The sequence below is a fragment of the Vigna umbellata genome, chromosome 5 (assembly GCF_029865625.1).
Source record: "Vigna umbellata cultivar VRB3 chromosome 5, Vumbellata_1.0, whole genome shotgun sequence".
Lineage (NCBI taxonomy): Eukaryota > Viridiplantae > Streptophyta > Magnoliopsida > Fabales > Fabaceae > Vigna > Vigna umbellata.
In genome coordinates, this window is record NC_142169.1 from 54,973,341 (window position 1) to 54,987,961 (window position 14,621).

A 14,621-nucleotide genomic window follows, 5' to 3' on the forward strand; every position below is an offset into this window, starting at 1 on the left:
AATAATATTTTAATCAACAACTTGATCAAATCTGATCCCAACTCCTTCCATGCTACGTAGGAATTCTTATCCTTTCAATTTTTTTTACTATTCACTATTCACTATTCACTTTTATTAAAAAAAATCCTAAATAAGTTATCAAAAATTTGAACCTCTCGTTCTATAATTTTATATCAAAAATTTAATTTTTTCTATCCATTAAAATGCTAAAATTTACTATTATAAATATTTTTCACGAGTTTTACATTCTCCCCAACAACAAAAATTTTCGACCTCGAAAATTCTATACATCAAGAAAATAGTTGAGGGTATAATTGCTTCATTTCTTCTTCTAACTCCCATGTAGAGTCACCTGTTCTCCTATCCTAAACTACCCTGACTAAATTGATAGTTTTTCCTCTAAGTTCCTTTGTTTTAGTATCTTCTATAGAAACAGTTTCTACTGAGAGGTCCTCTCGGATTTGAATATCCTCTATTTCTATAATGTGAGAAGGGTCAGGTACATACTTTCTTAGTTGGGAGACATGAAAAACTGAATGAAGATTGGCCAACTGAGGGGGTAGCGCAATCTCGTAAGCGACTGGCCCAATTCGTCTCAAAATTTGGTATGGACCAATAAACTTAGGAGAAAGTTTCCTGGAGCGAAGGGCTCTTCCAACACCCGTGGTTGAAGTTACTCGCAGAAAGACATGGTCCCCAGCCGCAAACTCTAACGGTCTCCTCCTTTGATCTGCATACGATTTTTGTCTACTTTGAGAAGCCTTCATTCTTTCCTGTATCAACTTTACTTTGTTGGTGGTTTGTTGTAGTAGCTCAGGTCCTATTAAAACTGATTCACCATCTTGATACCAGCACAACGGAGTTTGACATCGTCTGCCATACAGAGCCTCATAAGGTGCCATACCTATGCTTGCTTGGAAACTGTTGTTATAGGTAAATTCCACAAGAGGAAGTATTTCATCCCAACTACCAAGATGATCTAATACACAAGTTCTCAACAGATCTTCTAATGACTGGATAGTCCTTTCAGATTGTCCATCAGTTTGGGGATGATATGCGGAACTCATTCGTAATTTGCTGCCCATAGCTTCCTGTAGGGTTTGCCAGAATCTAGAAGTAAATCTTGGGTCTCTGTCTGACATAATGCTAGAAGGTATACCGTGCAATCTCACTATTTCTTTTATGTACAATTGTGCCAGCTTAGTCATTGACATTCTCAGATTTATTGCCAAGAAGTGAGCACTTTTTGTCAATCGATCAATGATGACCCAAATGGCATCATTACCCTTCATTGTTCGTGGTAAATGGGTAACAAAATCCATAGCAATAATATCCCATTTCCACTCTGGTATGTCTAATTGTTGTAGCATTCCTCCAGGCCTTTGGTGTTCCACTTTTGCCTTTTGGCAAGTCAAACAAGCTGCTACAAACTACGCTACTTCCTTTTTCATTCCTTGCCACCAAAAGGACTCCTTAAGATCTTGATACAATCACCACTTTTTCATTCGTTTTGGGTGCTTCCAAGGTGGAAAATCACCACTTTCTACCATCCAATCCATGCTTTATCGCTTCTATGATGATATGTGTAGCTAGAACTCCATTTCACTGGGGTTGAGAGTACATTTCTGAAACTCTTTGTAATTTCTATATTAACGCATGATCTTGTTTAAATTTTGTGTTCTGTCTTTATTATTCATGCCTACGATGAGAATCTGAGCTTTTTGAACGGTTAAATCATTGAGAAATGTATGAGACCGCGGACTTAGGATAGAACAACTAAAGGATTTCAAGTCCTAGACATAGGTTGGAATTTTTAGTCATCTGTGACATTGTGTTTAAGGCAAATCTGAGATCTGAATCAACTAAGGGATTAGTGATTTAGTTTGAATGATTTAAAAATAGTCATCTGAGAGATCAGGGCTTATGCGCCTAGAATGTCGATGCTAAATTTTGAGGAATTGTGTTAGTAGAAAATTACTTGAGTGATGAACTTGAAAATCAACCCTAGTGAACTTTAATTCATCTGTTTTCACCACTTTATTTTACATCTATATGCTAATCTTAAGTTTGCTACAAAATTACGTTTAATATTCGCTAAATTAGTAAACTTTAATCAATCTGTGAATCAAAACAAATCTCTTGGGAAAACGATTTCCGGACTTACCGGTTTATTACTTGAATGATCCGGTGCGCTTGACGAGGTCTCAACAAGTTTTTGACGCTGTTGTCGGGTATTTGTTTTTGTTTTCGTTGATTGTTTGTGGTTTATATGGTTTAGCTGATTTTAGCTATCTTTTGTTCAAGTTTTTATTATGATTATATTTGAATTCTTGTGCATAATTGTTATCATCTGTAGAAATTGTGTCTTTTTGGATTGTTTCTTTTTAGTTTGTGTTTTGTATGAGAAGCACAGAACAGGTGGAAAATCTACTTTTCGATCCGGAAATTGAAAGAACTGCTCGAAGGAACAACAATAGAAGGAGGAGACAAAGTAGAGAATCAAGAGAATCATCCGCTATCTCTGAAGAAATTTTGGACTCTTCATCTGGTCAAGAAAAAGAAGAAATGGAAGATAATCGTACTAGAGAAGGTTCTGGGCAAGGAAGACGTACTCTTGCAGATTATAATACTTTCTCAGGACCTCTGCACTTCAACAGTATTGCAAGACCAGTGGTGAATGCTGCTAACATGGAGATGAAGCCAGCTCTTATTCATCTGGTGCAGAACAATCAGTTTCATGGATTATCCCACGAGAATCCATACACTCATTTGGCTACTTTCATGGAGATCTGTAATACAGTGAGGATTCACCAGGTTCCAGATGAAGCAATCGACTCAGCTTATTTCCATTCTCATTGGCTGGTAATGCAAAAATGTGGCTGAATTCCTTTCCAGAGAATAGTCTGACAGTCTGGGATGATGTAGTTGCAAAATTTCTGAATAAGTTCTTCCCTCAATCCAAAGTCAATAAGGGAAAGCAGGAGATCTCTTCTTTTCAACAAGATGCTGATGAAACTCTAGGTCAAGCATGGGATAGATTCAAAGGCCTACTGAGAAAAACCCCTACTCATGGTTTTGATGAGCCTACACTGTTAAATCTGTTTCTTAGAGGGCTGAAATCTCAAACAAAGTTAATGTTAGATGCATCTGCTGGAGGTAATATCAGATGGAAGACGCCTGAAGAAGCACATGATCTGATTGAAAACATGGCTGCAAATGATAATGAAGTTCACAGTGAAAGAGCTAAATTTCAACAAAAAGGTGTTCTTCAACTTCAATCTCAAGATGCTTTACTAGCTCAGAACAAGATTATGACTCAGCAACTTGAGACATTGATGAAGAAGTTATCTCAGCTACCTAAAGAACTGCAAAATGCTTCTCAAACTCAACATCAGATGGTTCAAAGTTGTCAATTGTGCGGAGGAAATCATAATAATGGTCAATGTGTAGTGCAAAGCATGTCTCAAGAAGAAGTACATTATATGGGAAATCAAGGTCAAAGTTTTAATCAAGGATGGAGACCTCATCCGAGTATGGGACGAGCTGTTCAGTTCAACAGACCACCTCCACAGAACTTTCAGCAACAACCTTCTCTGACAGAAAGAACTTAAAAACTGGAAGAAACTCTTCAGCAGTTTATGCAGGTATCAATTTCCAACCATAAAAGTACAGAAGCCTCACTTCGGAATTTGGAGATTCAGGTGGGTCAATTAGCTAAAAAGTTGGAAGAAAAACCAGAGAAGGAATTTGGGGCAAACACTGAAGTAAATCCAAAGGAAGACTGCAATGTTATTACTACAAGGTCAGGAAGAATTCTGAAAGAAAGAGAAATTGAGAAAAAAGTGAGTGAAGAAAAAGATGAGATGAGTAAACAGGGAGATGAAGAAGAAGAGAAAGAGGATAGAGAAAGTGAAAAAGAGATAGAGGGAGAGAAAAAGAAAGAACAGATGTATGAGAAACCTCTTCCATATCCAAAGGTTTTCTCTAGAAACGAGAAGGAAAAACAGTTCAAGAGTTTCATTGATATTTTCAAGAAGTTGGAAATCAAGATGCCCTTCTCAGAAGCACTGAAACAAATACCTGCTTATTCGAAATTCATGAAAGATTTGCTCACGAAGAAGAGAAAGTATATTGAAGAAGAAACTATAGAAGTACAGGGCCAGTGCAGTGCTATCATTCAGAAGTTGCTTCCACCAAAGTTTAAAGATCCAGGCAGTTTTACAATTCCTTGCACCATTGGTAAACTGGCTATTGGGAAGGCGTTAATTGATCGTGGAGCCAGCATCAATCTTATGCCTCTGTCAATGTTTAAAAAGATTGGAGAATTAGAGTTGAAGCCTACACGCATGACTCTACAATTGGCAGACAGATCGATAAAATATCCGCAGGGAGTAGTAGAAGATGTTCTGGTAAAGGTAGACAAATTCTTATTTCCAGTGGATTTTGTTGTCATGGAAATGGAAGAAGATACAAAAATTCCTTTGATTCTGGGAAGGCCATTCATGAAGACTGCTCGAGTGTTAATTGATGTTGATGATGGAAAGCTCAAAGTGAGAGTTGAGAATGAAGAAGTAAATTTCAATGTTTTTGAAGCAATGTCTCACCCAAATGATGAAGATGATGCACATATCATCACCTCTTGAAAGAACTCTTGTTGATGCTTGTGAATTCTTACTTACAGATGAAGAGAAATTAATTGATGAGTGTATACAGAATCTGGATGCTTTAAAGGAGATTCCATCAGATGAAGAAGAGACAAAAGAAAAGAAGCTGGACTTGAAGTTGTTGCTTTCACATTTGAAGCATGTTCTTCTTGAAAAAGATGACAACAAACATGTGATCATCAGCAATGTTTTATCCACTCCGGAAGGAAAGAAGTTAATTGAATTCTTAAAAGTGGACAAAGGAGCTGTAGGCTGTTCAAATTCTGATCTGAAAGGAATAAGTCCTTCGTCTTATTGCATGCATATAATATTCATGAAGGATGATTTCAAACCATTGGCTCAACCACAGAGATCTTCTTAGTGTCAAGCTAAAGACATTAAACAAGCACTTACTGGGAGGCAACCCAACTTTCTAACTCTATCTATTTATGTTTTCAGTTCTTTTGGTTGTGTGGATTGAATTATGTTTCTGCAATGATTTGATTGTGAAATGTGTGTTTGAAGTTTGAATTTGAATTTGGAATTCTGTCCATGATGACTGGCATGATTGTGAGATTGTTATTGTAAAATCTGAATTTTAGAACTTGTGTTATGATTATATATGATTTGTTCTTGAATCTGATTGATTGTGACCCAGAAGTTGCATATCTGAGTGTACTGAGACAGATTTGAAAGCAAGTGAGAAGTTGTTATTGTTATGAATTTGGTTTTTGCATAATTCTTATTATTACAGATGCATTCTGGTTTAGAAATGAGAAAGGCAGTTGTTTGTTTTTGAAATTAACTACTTGGCCAGATGTCTACCCATATGTAAATATTCATCCTTTGTTATCCTGTTTGAGCCTTATATATAATTTGTGTGAACCCTGAGCTTATTACAGAACTATCTACCTTATCCAACACTCTAGAAGAAGAGAACAAGAAACATATTTGTCAAGAGATAGGTAGAAATTAAGTTTGGGGGAAATCATAATCAGTTGAGTCTTAAACTGATAAAAAAAAAATTTCAAGTTAGAGAAAAATTCAGAAAATGTGTTATGTGATGAATGAAGAGGAAGTTGATAAATAAGTTTCAATGTTGTTATGTTCTTGTTCTCCTCTTCTTTAGTGTTGTTTTGTTTCCCTGTAAAACCATGTTTTCTTCTAGCCAAGCCAAGTTATAACCTGAGAAAGTCCTTTTGATTTAAATCAGAATGTGTGAATTGTGTATGAGATGAAGTGCAAAAGCTGATGAAGTAGTTGATGATAATATGAGTGTGAATTAGAGTGTAAACACTTGCAGGTTGAGGTAAACACTGAGAGCATATTTGTATTATTCTTTTTTTGGTTGTCTTATCATTTGGGATTTAAGAACTTGTTAATATAGAAGTTATAACATTTGATCTGAATATTTGGAGATGTAGGTACAATTCTTACTTTTGTGACAGAGATTATGTTATGGAATATTAACTGCTCTTTTGGGTTTGTTTTCTGTTGATATTGTTTATTTTCATGAGGACATGAAAATATATAAGTTTGGGGGAGTTTGATAAGTGTGAACTTTGCTTATATTTGTTGCTTAAATTGTCGTGCTTTTAAGTGAGTTTTAGTGTTAATTCTCATGAAAAGTATATAAATGTTGATGTAAATATAGTTTTGAATGTTTAAATGTCTTTTGATGCTTTTGTTTGTTTATTTCGTAGTAGAATAAGGATCGGATACTATCAAAGACTTGGAGCGCATCATTTGCCAAGCCAGAAGGATCAAATAACCACGCCTGAACGAACGCTCGTCGCCCAGCGAGCGAACACTCGTCCAGCGCTCGCTCAGCGAGTGGTAGACGCTCGCCCAACGAGGTGGAAAAGTGGACGCTCGCCCAGCGAGTGGTGGACGCTCGCCCAGTGAGTGGTGGACGCTTGCCCAGCGAGAAGAAAAAGAGGACGCTCGCCCAGCGAGTGACGGACGCTCGCCCAGCGAGGTGGAAAAGTGGACGCTCGCCCAACGAGTGGTTGACGCTCGCCCAGCGAGTGGTTGACGCTCGCCCAGCGAGAAGGAAAAGTGGACGCTCGCCCAGCGAGTCGTGGACGCTCGCCCAGCGAGGAGGAAAAGAGGACGCTCGCCCAGTGAGTGACGGACGCTCGCCCAGGGAAAAATCACTTACAGTTCCTTTCTTTTAAAACGCGATCCAGAGGCAGAGGGAGTCAGTTTTGGACAGCAGGAGACCAGGGGGGACTCTGCAGCTCGCTTCTAGCTCGTTTTGGGTGCTTCCAAGGTGGAAAATCACCACTTTCTACCATCCAATCCATGCTTTATCGCTTCTATGATGATATGTGTAGCTAGAACTCCATTTCACTGGGTTGAGAGTACATTTCTGAAACTCTTTGTAATTTCTATATTAATGCATGATCTTGTTTAAATTTTGTGTTCTATCTTTATTATTCATGCCTACGATGAGAATCTGAGCTTTTTGAACGATTAAATCATTGAGAAATGTATGAGACCGCGGACTTAGGATAGAACAACTAAAGGATTTCAAGTCCTAGACATAGGTTGGAATTTTTAGTCATCTGTGACATTGTGTTTAAGGCAAATCTGAGATCTGAATCAACTAAGGGATTAGTAATTTAGTTTGAATGATTTAAAAATAGTCATCTGAGAGATCAGGGCTTATGCGCCTAGAATGTCGATGCTAAATTTTGAGGAATTGTGTTAGTAGAAAATTACTTGAGTGATGAACTTGAAAATCAACCCGAGTGAACTTTAATTCATCTGTTTTCACCACTTTATTTTACATCTGTATGCTAATCTTAAGTTTGCTACAAAATTACGTTTAATATTCGCTAAATTAGTAAACTTTAATCAATCTGTGAATCAAAACAAATCTCTTGGGAAAACGATTTTCGGACTTACCGGTTTATTATTTGAACGATCCGGTGCGCTTACCGAGGTCTCAACATACACACACTCTACTTCTGAATTTTAATACTCCATCAGGTCCTAACCTAAACTCTTTAGTTGATTTTGTTTTTATTAGTTCTGCTATCTCTTTCAGGTTAGGGTCCACCAATTGTTTCTCCTTGATTAAACTTAAAAAGTCGCTAGATATAGTCAAACTACTACATCTAATGAAATCTACTTCATACTCCATCTGTAGCTTCAGATCTCTGAATTTCTCCACCAATTCCAATTCTTTGATCATCATATGAGAAACATGTACCATCTTCCTACTCAAAGCATCAGCTAACATTCGCCTTTCCCGGATGGTACAAAAGTTCGAAGTCATAATCCTTTAAAAACTCCATCCACCGCCTTTGCCTCATATTTAGCTCTTTTTGGTCAAATAAGTACTTCAAACTTTTGTGATCGCTAAATACTTGGAATTGAACACCATAAAGATAGTGTCGCCAAATCTTCAGAGAAAACACCACTGCTGCCAATTCTAGATCATGAGTAGGATAGTTCTTCTCATGAACCTTTAATTGTCTTGAAGAATAAGCCACTACCTTCCTTTCTTGCATGAGTACACATCCTAACCCCTGGTGTGAAGCATCACAGTAAATCTCAAAAGACTTACTTGGATTTGGGATAATCAATATTGGTGCACTTATAAACCTGTGCTTTAATTCCAGGAAGCTTTTCTCACACTTATCCGTCCAAACAAACGGTTGATCTTTGCGAGTTAGTTGTGTTAAACGCGTTACTATTTTAGAAAAACCTTCTATAAATTTTCTATAGTATCCAGCTAAGCCCACAAAGCTTCGTATTTCCGTTGTAGTCTTTGGTCTCTCCCACCGTAGCACTGCTTCCACCTTGGTTGGATCCACTGCTATGCCTTGAGCTGATATAACATGTCCCAAGAATTGCACCTTCTGTATCCAGAATTCACACTTTGACAACTTTGCATATAGTTTATTTTCTCTCAAGATCTCAAGCACAATTCTTAGATGCCTCTCATGTTCTTCTCGACTTTTGGAATAAATAAGTATGTCATTGATGAGTCAATATTATCTCAACTACACTTAGTTTATTGTACTAGAATTAATTAGGGAATTGTGCTTAAATGTCCAATATTTTCCTATTTTTCTTAATTGTGCTTAATTTGATTGGAAATTCTTATTTTAACTAATTTGAATTATCTAAGTTAATTATTTTCGTTATTAATTCAGGAAAATTTTGGAAATACTTTAGGACATTTGGAAGAAAATTCATTAGCACACTCTGTCATCTACTTGGAAGGAGCTGCACTATATTGATTTATTTTGTATGATGAAATGGAATATTGGCCCACTTGGCAACTTATTTCTCGTGGAAGCATGATGAATTGGAAGACATGCCACGGCCATTCACTTTGGCAAGCCAAAACATAAGTTGGAACAAAAATATAAACATCACACGGCCTCCCATATTTTTGCACGTCCAAAAAGATGCTAAAAGATTCAACAATTTGCTTTGGAATAGAAGTGGGAGCTGCACCCTTTCTTTGGCTAACGTACATTTCCAATTAGCTTAGCCATTAATTGAAGAGAAACACACGGAACTACTAGCTGCAAAAGCACACGTTTTTGATTAAAGGAAATGTGCAACAACATCCACACGGCAAATTGGCTTGGAATCTAATAAGTAAAGTAATTGAAGGAGGGGACCACCACATTGTACACCATCTCACGGCCACATGGAAGAACTCCAAATGAAGTGCTGAATTATTGAATTGAATTTTATTCAATTATTAAAGGAGGTGGAATCAAGGTGTAAGTTATTTTAGCAAGCATCCAACAAAAACATCTTTTTGTATTAAAGTGGGAGCCACCACACCTTTATAGCTTGGAACGTGAATTGTAGTGAATTGGCCATTGTTTTGGAAAAGCAACCAAACCTCACGGCCATTCATCTTAGCAAGCATTATGGAAGAGAAAGAAGGGGACCACTACAAAGTAAAGGAGTTCACAGTTTTGTCTTTGGAGAAAGCCTAGCAAACATGGAATGGTTTCACGGCCCACATGTGCAAAGGATGTTCAGATTTTGAACTTTCTTCCACTCCACACAAGTTTAAGCCCACGGTTCCTTTCCAATTTGGAGGAACACAAGGGAGAGTGCTCACGGTCATAGCTGGAAACAGAGAACAGCAGCTGCAACGTTCAAAGGAGAAGAGTTATGATGTTCTCCGTCCAGCAGCTCAAGGTCCAGCAAAGAAGAAGTCTCCAAGTGTTGATGCCATACGATTGAAGCTTGGAGAGAAGAATCCAGCAGCCGTGGAGAAGAAGTGAAACGTTGGAATGGTCTTGGAGAAGGGTGAGCATGTCTCGGCACAAGTGAAGAAGAGGACAAGCTTAGGTGAAGAATGGAGGCCCCCACTTTCTTGACTTTGGCACATCTAAGGAGCTACAGATTAGAGACAAAACGTGAAAGCTGGAAAGTCACGGGCAAGTGAGACAAAATCCAAAATGCTGAATTGAGGGAGGATGTTCAGAATTTTGGCTATAAAACCAGCAGGCAGAGAAGCAAAGAGTGGGGATTTGAGAGAGGAATTAGGAGTAGTTTAGGACAGCCCTGGAAGAGGCTCTCGCCTCTTCCTCTTTCTCTTCCTCTCTGGATTTCCATTTTAAACAGTGCAATTGTAGTGTTTTAATTTCTGAAGCATGTAGTGTGTTACTGTAATTTTTATTTTCACTGTCCAGGAATTTAATTTCAAGTATTGAATCTTTGATAAATTTCATTTTCAGTCAAGTGCTTTTATTTTCACAGTTTCTTTTATTTTACTCTTTAATGTTTTCTGCACCGTTAAAATTCTGTCAATGTGTTTTAGTGTTCCGCATTTTTATTTCCTGATGAATTTTACATTTTACCATCTTTTACTGTTAAGTTTTTATTGTCGTTAAAATTTATTTCAACATTCTTAAATTCTGTTGTCTTGTTTAAATTCCAGTTTTAAATTTGATTTACCGCACAAAACTTTTACAAAACCCCCCACTTCGTGTTAAATCTGAGACTGAACCACTCAAATTGGTCCTTGAGAGACGACCTAGGAGTCACTTCCTAGTACTGTACTGCATTAATATCTACAAACAACTTTTGTGAGAGGCGCGACCCTCTCGTCAGTCATTTATAAAGACTTCGACAAACTTATCTAAGAAGGGTTGAAAGATTCTGTTCATGTAATCCATGAACAAAGCTGGAGCATTAGTTACCCCGAATGGCATAACTACATACTCGTAATGCCCGTATCTTGGTCTAAAAGCAGTCTTCTGTACATCTTCAGCTTTAACCAAAATTTGATGATATCCAGATCTTAGATCTATCTTTGAAAATACTTGAGCTCCATGCAACTGATCCATCAAATCGTCAATCCTAGGCAAAGGATACTTGTTCTTGATGGTTAGCTTGTTCAACTGCCTATAGTCGACACACAATCTAGAGCTACCATCTTTCTTCTTCACTAGCAGTACTGGTGCTCCCCATGGTGATACGCTTGGTCGGATGAATTGTTTTTCCAATAGCTCTTCAATTTGCTTCTTCAGCTCTGTCAACTCTGCTGGGGCCATTCGATATGGAGATATTGATACGGGTCCAGCTCCAGGTATTAAATCGATGGAAAATTCTACTTCTCGTTGAGGTGGCAATCCTGGTATTTTCTCTGGGAATACATCACTAAACTCATTAACTATGGGAATATTAAGATTTTGTTCATTATTCTCAATTTCCACATGAGTCAAGATAATGAAACACAGAGATCCTTCTTTTACCTCCTTCAACACTTGTTGTAATGACAACAACTCCGCTTCTTCAGGATCAGGGAAAATAAACTCCTTCTTGTTACAGTCTATAAGGATACAATTGGTAGATAACCAATCCATTCCTAAGATTACATCTAAACCTTGTAGAGGTAAAGATATAAGATGTACTTTGAACCTACGTCCTTCTACAATGATTGGACATTGAGGACACATCCTCGATGTTTTTATCAATTTAGAGGCCGGTGTAGATACTATAAGATCATACTGCAGCTCTTTTACGGGTATGTTCAACTCTTGAATAAGAGTTTCAGACAAAAAGGAGTGTGTCTGACGAGAGGGTCGCACCTCTCACAAAAGTTGTGCATAAAAGAATGCAGTACAGTTACTAGGAAGTGATTCCTAGGTCGTCTCTCAAGGACCAATTTGAGTGGTTCAGTCTCAGATTTAACACGAAGTGGGGGTTTTTGTAAAAGTTTTGTGCGGTAAATCAAATTTAAAATTGGAATTTAAACAAGACAACAGAATTTAAGAATGTTGAAATAAATTTTAACGACAATAAAAACTTAACAGTAAAAGATGGTAAAATGTAAAATTCATCAGGAAATAAAAATGCGGAACAGTAAAACACATTGACAGAATTTTAACGGTACAGAAAACATTAAAGAGTTAAATAAAAGAAACTGTGAAAATAAAAGCACTTGAGTGAAAATGAAATTTACCAAAAGATTCAATACTTGAAATTAAAATGTTTGAACAGATGAAAATGAAAATGATCAAATTAATGTAACAAGCGTTCAGAAATAAAATTCTACACTGCTGGAAAATAAAAACACAGAGATGTGGATGCTATCCTAAACTACACTAAAATCTACTGCCTTCTCCTCTGATCTGTTGCTCCATTTATAGCCCACTTCTCTGAATTTTCCACCAATAGCTGAGCAACTTGCGGTTTTGTGCCTTCGTAGGTTGAAGACTTTCTTCACCAATTTGCTCCTAGTTGTGCCAGCAGAAAATATAAGGTGGGACCCTCCATTCTTCACCTAGTCCTTTTCTTCACATTCATCCAAAATCCAACACCATGGGTGCCACTTCTTTTTCTTCTTTTCTCCCGTGAATCAACATAACTCTACTGTGCTCCTCCCAGCTGGAAGCTGCCTCCCTTGCTGCCAAGACCGTGAATGCACTTCATTTTTCCAGCCAATGAATCACGTGAATTTCCTTGCAGCCGTGGGCTCCCTTTTCCATTCTTCTCCATACGTTTCTCTTCTTTCACACTTCCAGCTTCTTCTTCTTGCTTCCAACAAGCCGTGTGTTGGCTCTCTTGTGCACTCCAAAACTTCTTTAGTTTGCAGTGAGAGGTGTGTGGTTGTTGGACGTGTAATGTGCTTCTCATGTGGGCCGTTTGCTTTCTTTATGGTGGGTGCTCTTTCTCCAAGACCAAGCCGTGACCTTCTTTTGAGTGCTCCCTCCTTCTTTCTTCTCTTGTTAAATTTTTGATGAAAGCAAAGAATTGTTTCAGCCAAGACAAAACTGAATGCTTTTCTCCAAATTGGAAACCACGTAGCAAGAAAGGGTGTGGTGGATCCCACTCATTATTTCAGATTTTTGGATGAAGAACCAAGTAAGCCGTGTGGAATGTAACTTCAATTGTTGTACAGCTTTCCAAGTGTGTGGCAGCAAGCATATCTTAGTGGAGTCTTGGATAACACAATTTTGTCTCTTTGCTCTTATCATAAAAGAATGAACATGTGCTGGAACGTGCAATGTTGCACCTCAGCTTCTTCCAAGGCTTCCAATGAGCTACGTTCTTGTATCATCTCATGCCACATGTCATCTTCTCTTTTCCTTGTAGGTTTCCGTAGAGTGCAGCACCATTCTCTTAGCTTCTTAAAACCGTGTATTTACTCCAATTGGTGTGAATTGTGAGATCCTTCCAAAGCCAAGCCAAGCTGTGACATAACACTCTTCCAAGCCAGAAACCAAAATCAAAACAAGAGAAATGTGCTTGCATTATTCTCTCCAAAACCGTGAGCACTTGCAACGTATGGTCCCCTTCTTTCATTCCATTTGATTTACTTCTTAAAAGATTGCAAGCAAATGGCCGTGTAGTGTATGAGTTCCAATTGAAATTTTGCTTCTACAAATTCAACAAGAAAAATATTCCATCATTCACACAGAATAAACCAATGCAGTGCAACTTCTTTCAACAGAGTGTGTACTGAATATCCTTCCAAATGTCCTGAAGTATTTACAGAATTTTCCCTGCACTCAATATTGTAAATAATTAGTCTCAGATAATTGAAATTAATTAAAATAAGAATTACGGATCGGATTAAGCTCAATTCAGTAAAATGGGACAATACTGGACAATTATGCACAATTTCCTGATTAATTTTAGTACAATAAACCAAGTGAAGTGAAGAAAATAATGACTCATCAGTGTCGCTCCAGAATCAAACAACACATTCAAGTCTCTACTAGCTATATTACAACATCCAATGATGAGAGTACCTGATTTGGCAGCTTCTGCTCCCGTTAAGGCATAGACTCTTCCAATCGCTTATGGTTTATTGTCAGTCCTTCCCTATTGAGGCGGTTGTTGAGGTTGAGTTGTTCCTCTTCTGTTAGAGGGACAATCTCTAGCAAAATGTCCTTCATCTCCGCAAAGAAAACATTTGTTGCGCAGATTAACTTGTGGACAGACGCTCTTCAGATGAGGTCCTCCGCAGACGAAACATCGGATTATTCTCTGGTGGTGTTGTTGCTGATGAGGATTCCTCTAAGGCTGCGCTCTGTCATAAGGTCGAATCCTTACATGTTGTCCAGCTCGTGACCCAGATGGTCCTCCCACCCTTTGTAACTTCTATTGAACTTCCATCTCACTCCTTAACCTTTCTGCAACTTTGGCATGTTCAACTAAAGCAGAAAACTCTTTAATAGCTAAAGGGTTCACGGCTAGTTGTATGTCTGCTCTCAATCTATTTTTAAATTTTCTACACCTCCATTCTTCATTTGATGGTTGGGTGTAGAAACGTCCCAACAGTTTGAATTTGTCTGCATACACAGCCACCGTCTTGTCACCTTGCACGAGTTTCAAGAATTCCACCTCTTTTGCATGTCTTACTCTGTCCGGAAAGTACTCAGCATAAAACTTATTCTTAAAAACTTCCCAGGTAATAATCTCACTACCTGCTTGTAATATTAGCTTCATGTTGTCCCACCAGTGTATGGCTTCTCCGAACAGCTG

At 38.0% G+C, this 14,621-nt stretch overlaps 1 non-coding gene and 1 pseudogene across 1 annotated transcript; one reads left to right on the plus strand and one right to left on the minus strand.

The window, feature by feature from the left end:
- The first annotated feature begins 2,400 nt into the window (after window positions 1-2,400).
- On the plus strand, window positions 2,401-5,025 carry LOC148198647 (uncharacterized; annotated as a pseudogene).
- On the minus strand, window positions 2,974-3,076 carry LOC148198648 (small nucleolar RNA R71). The gene has a single exon (XR_015780011.1). It is a non-coding gene; the product is annotated as a small nucleolar RNA R71 (small nucleolar RNA).
- Window positions 5,026-14,621: the final 9,596 nt, after the last annotated feature.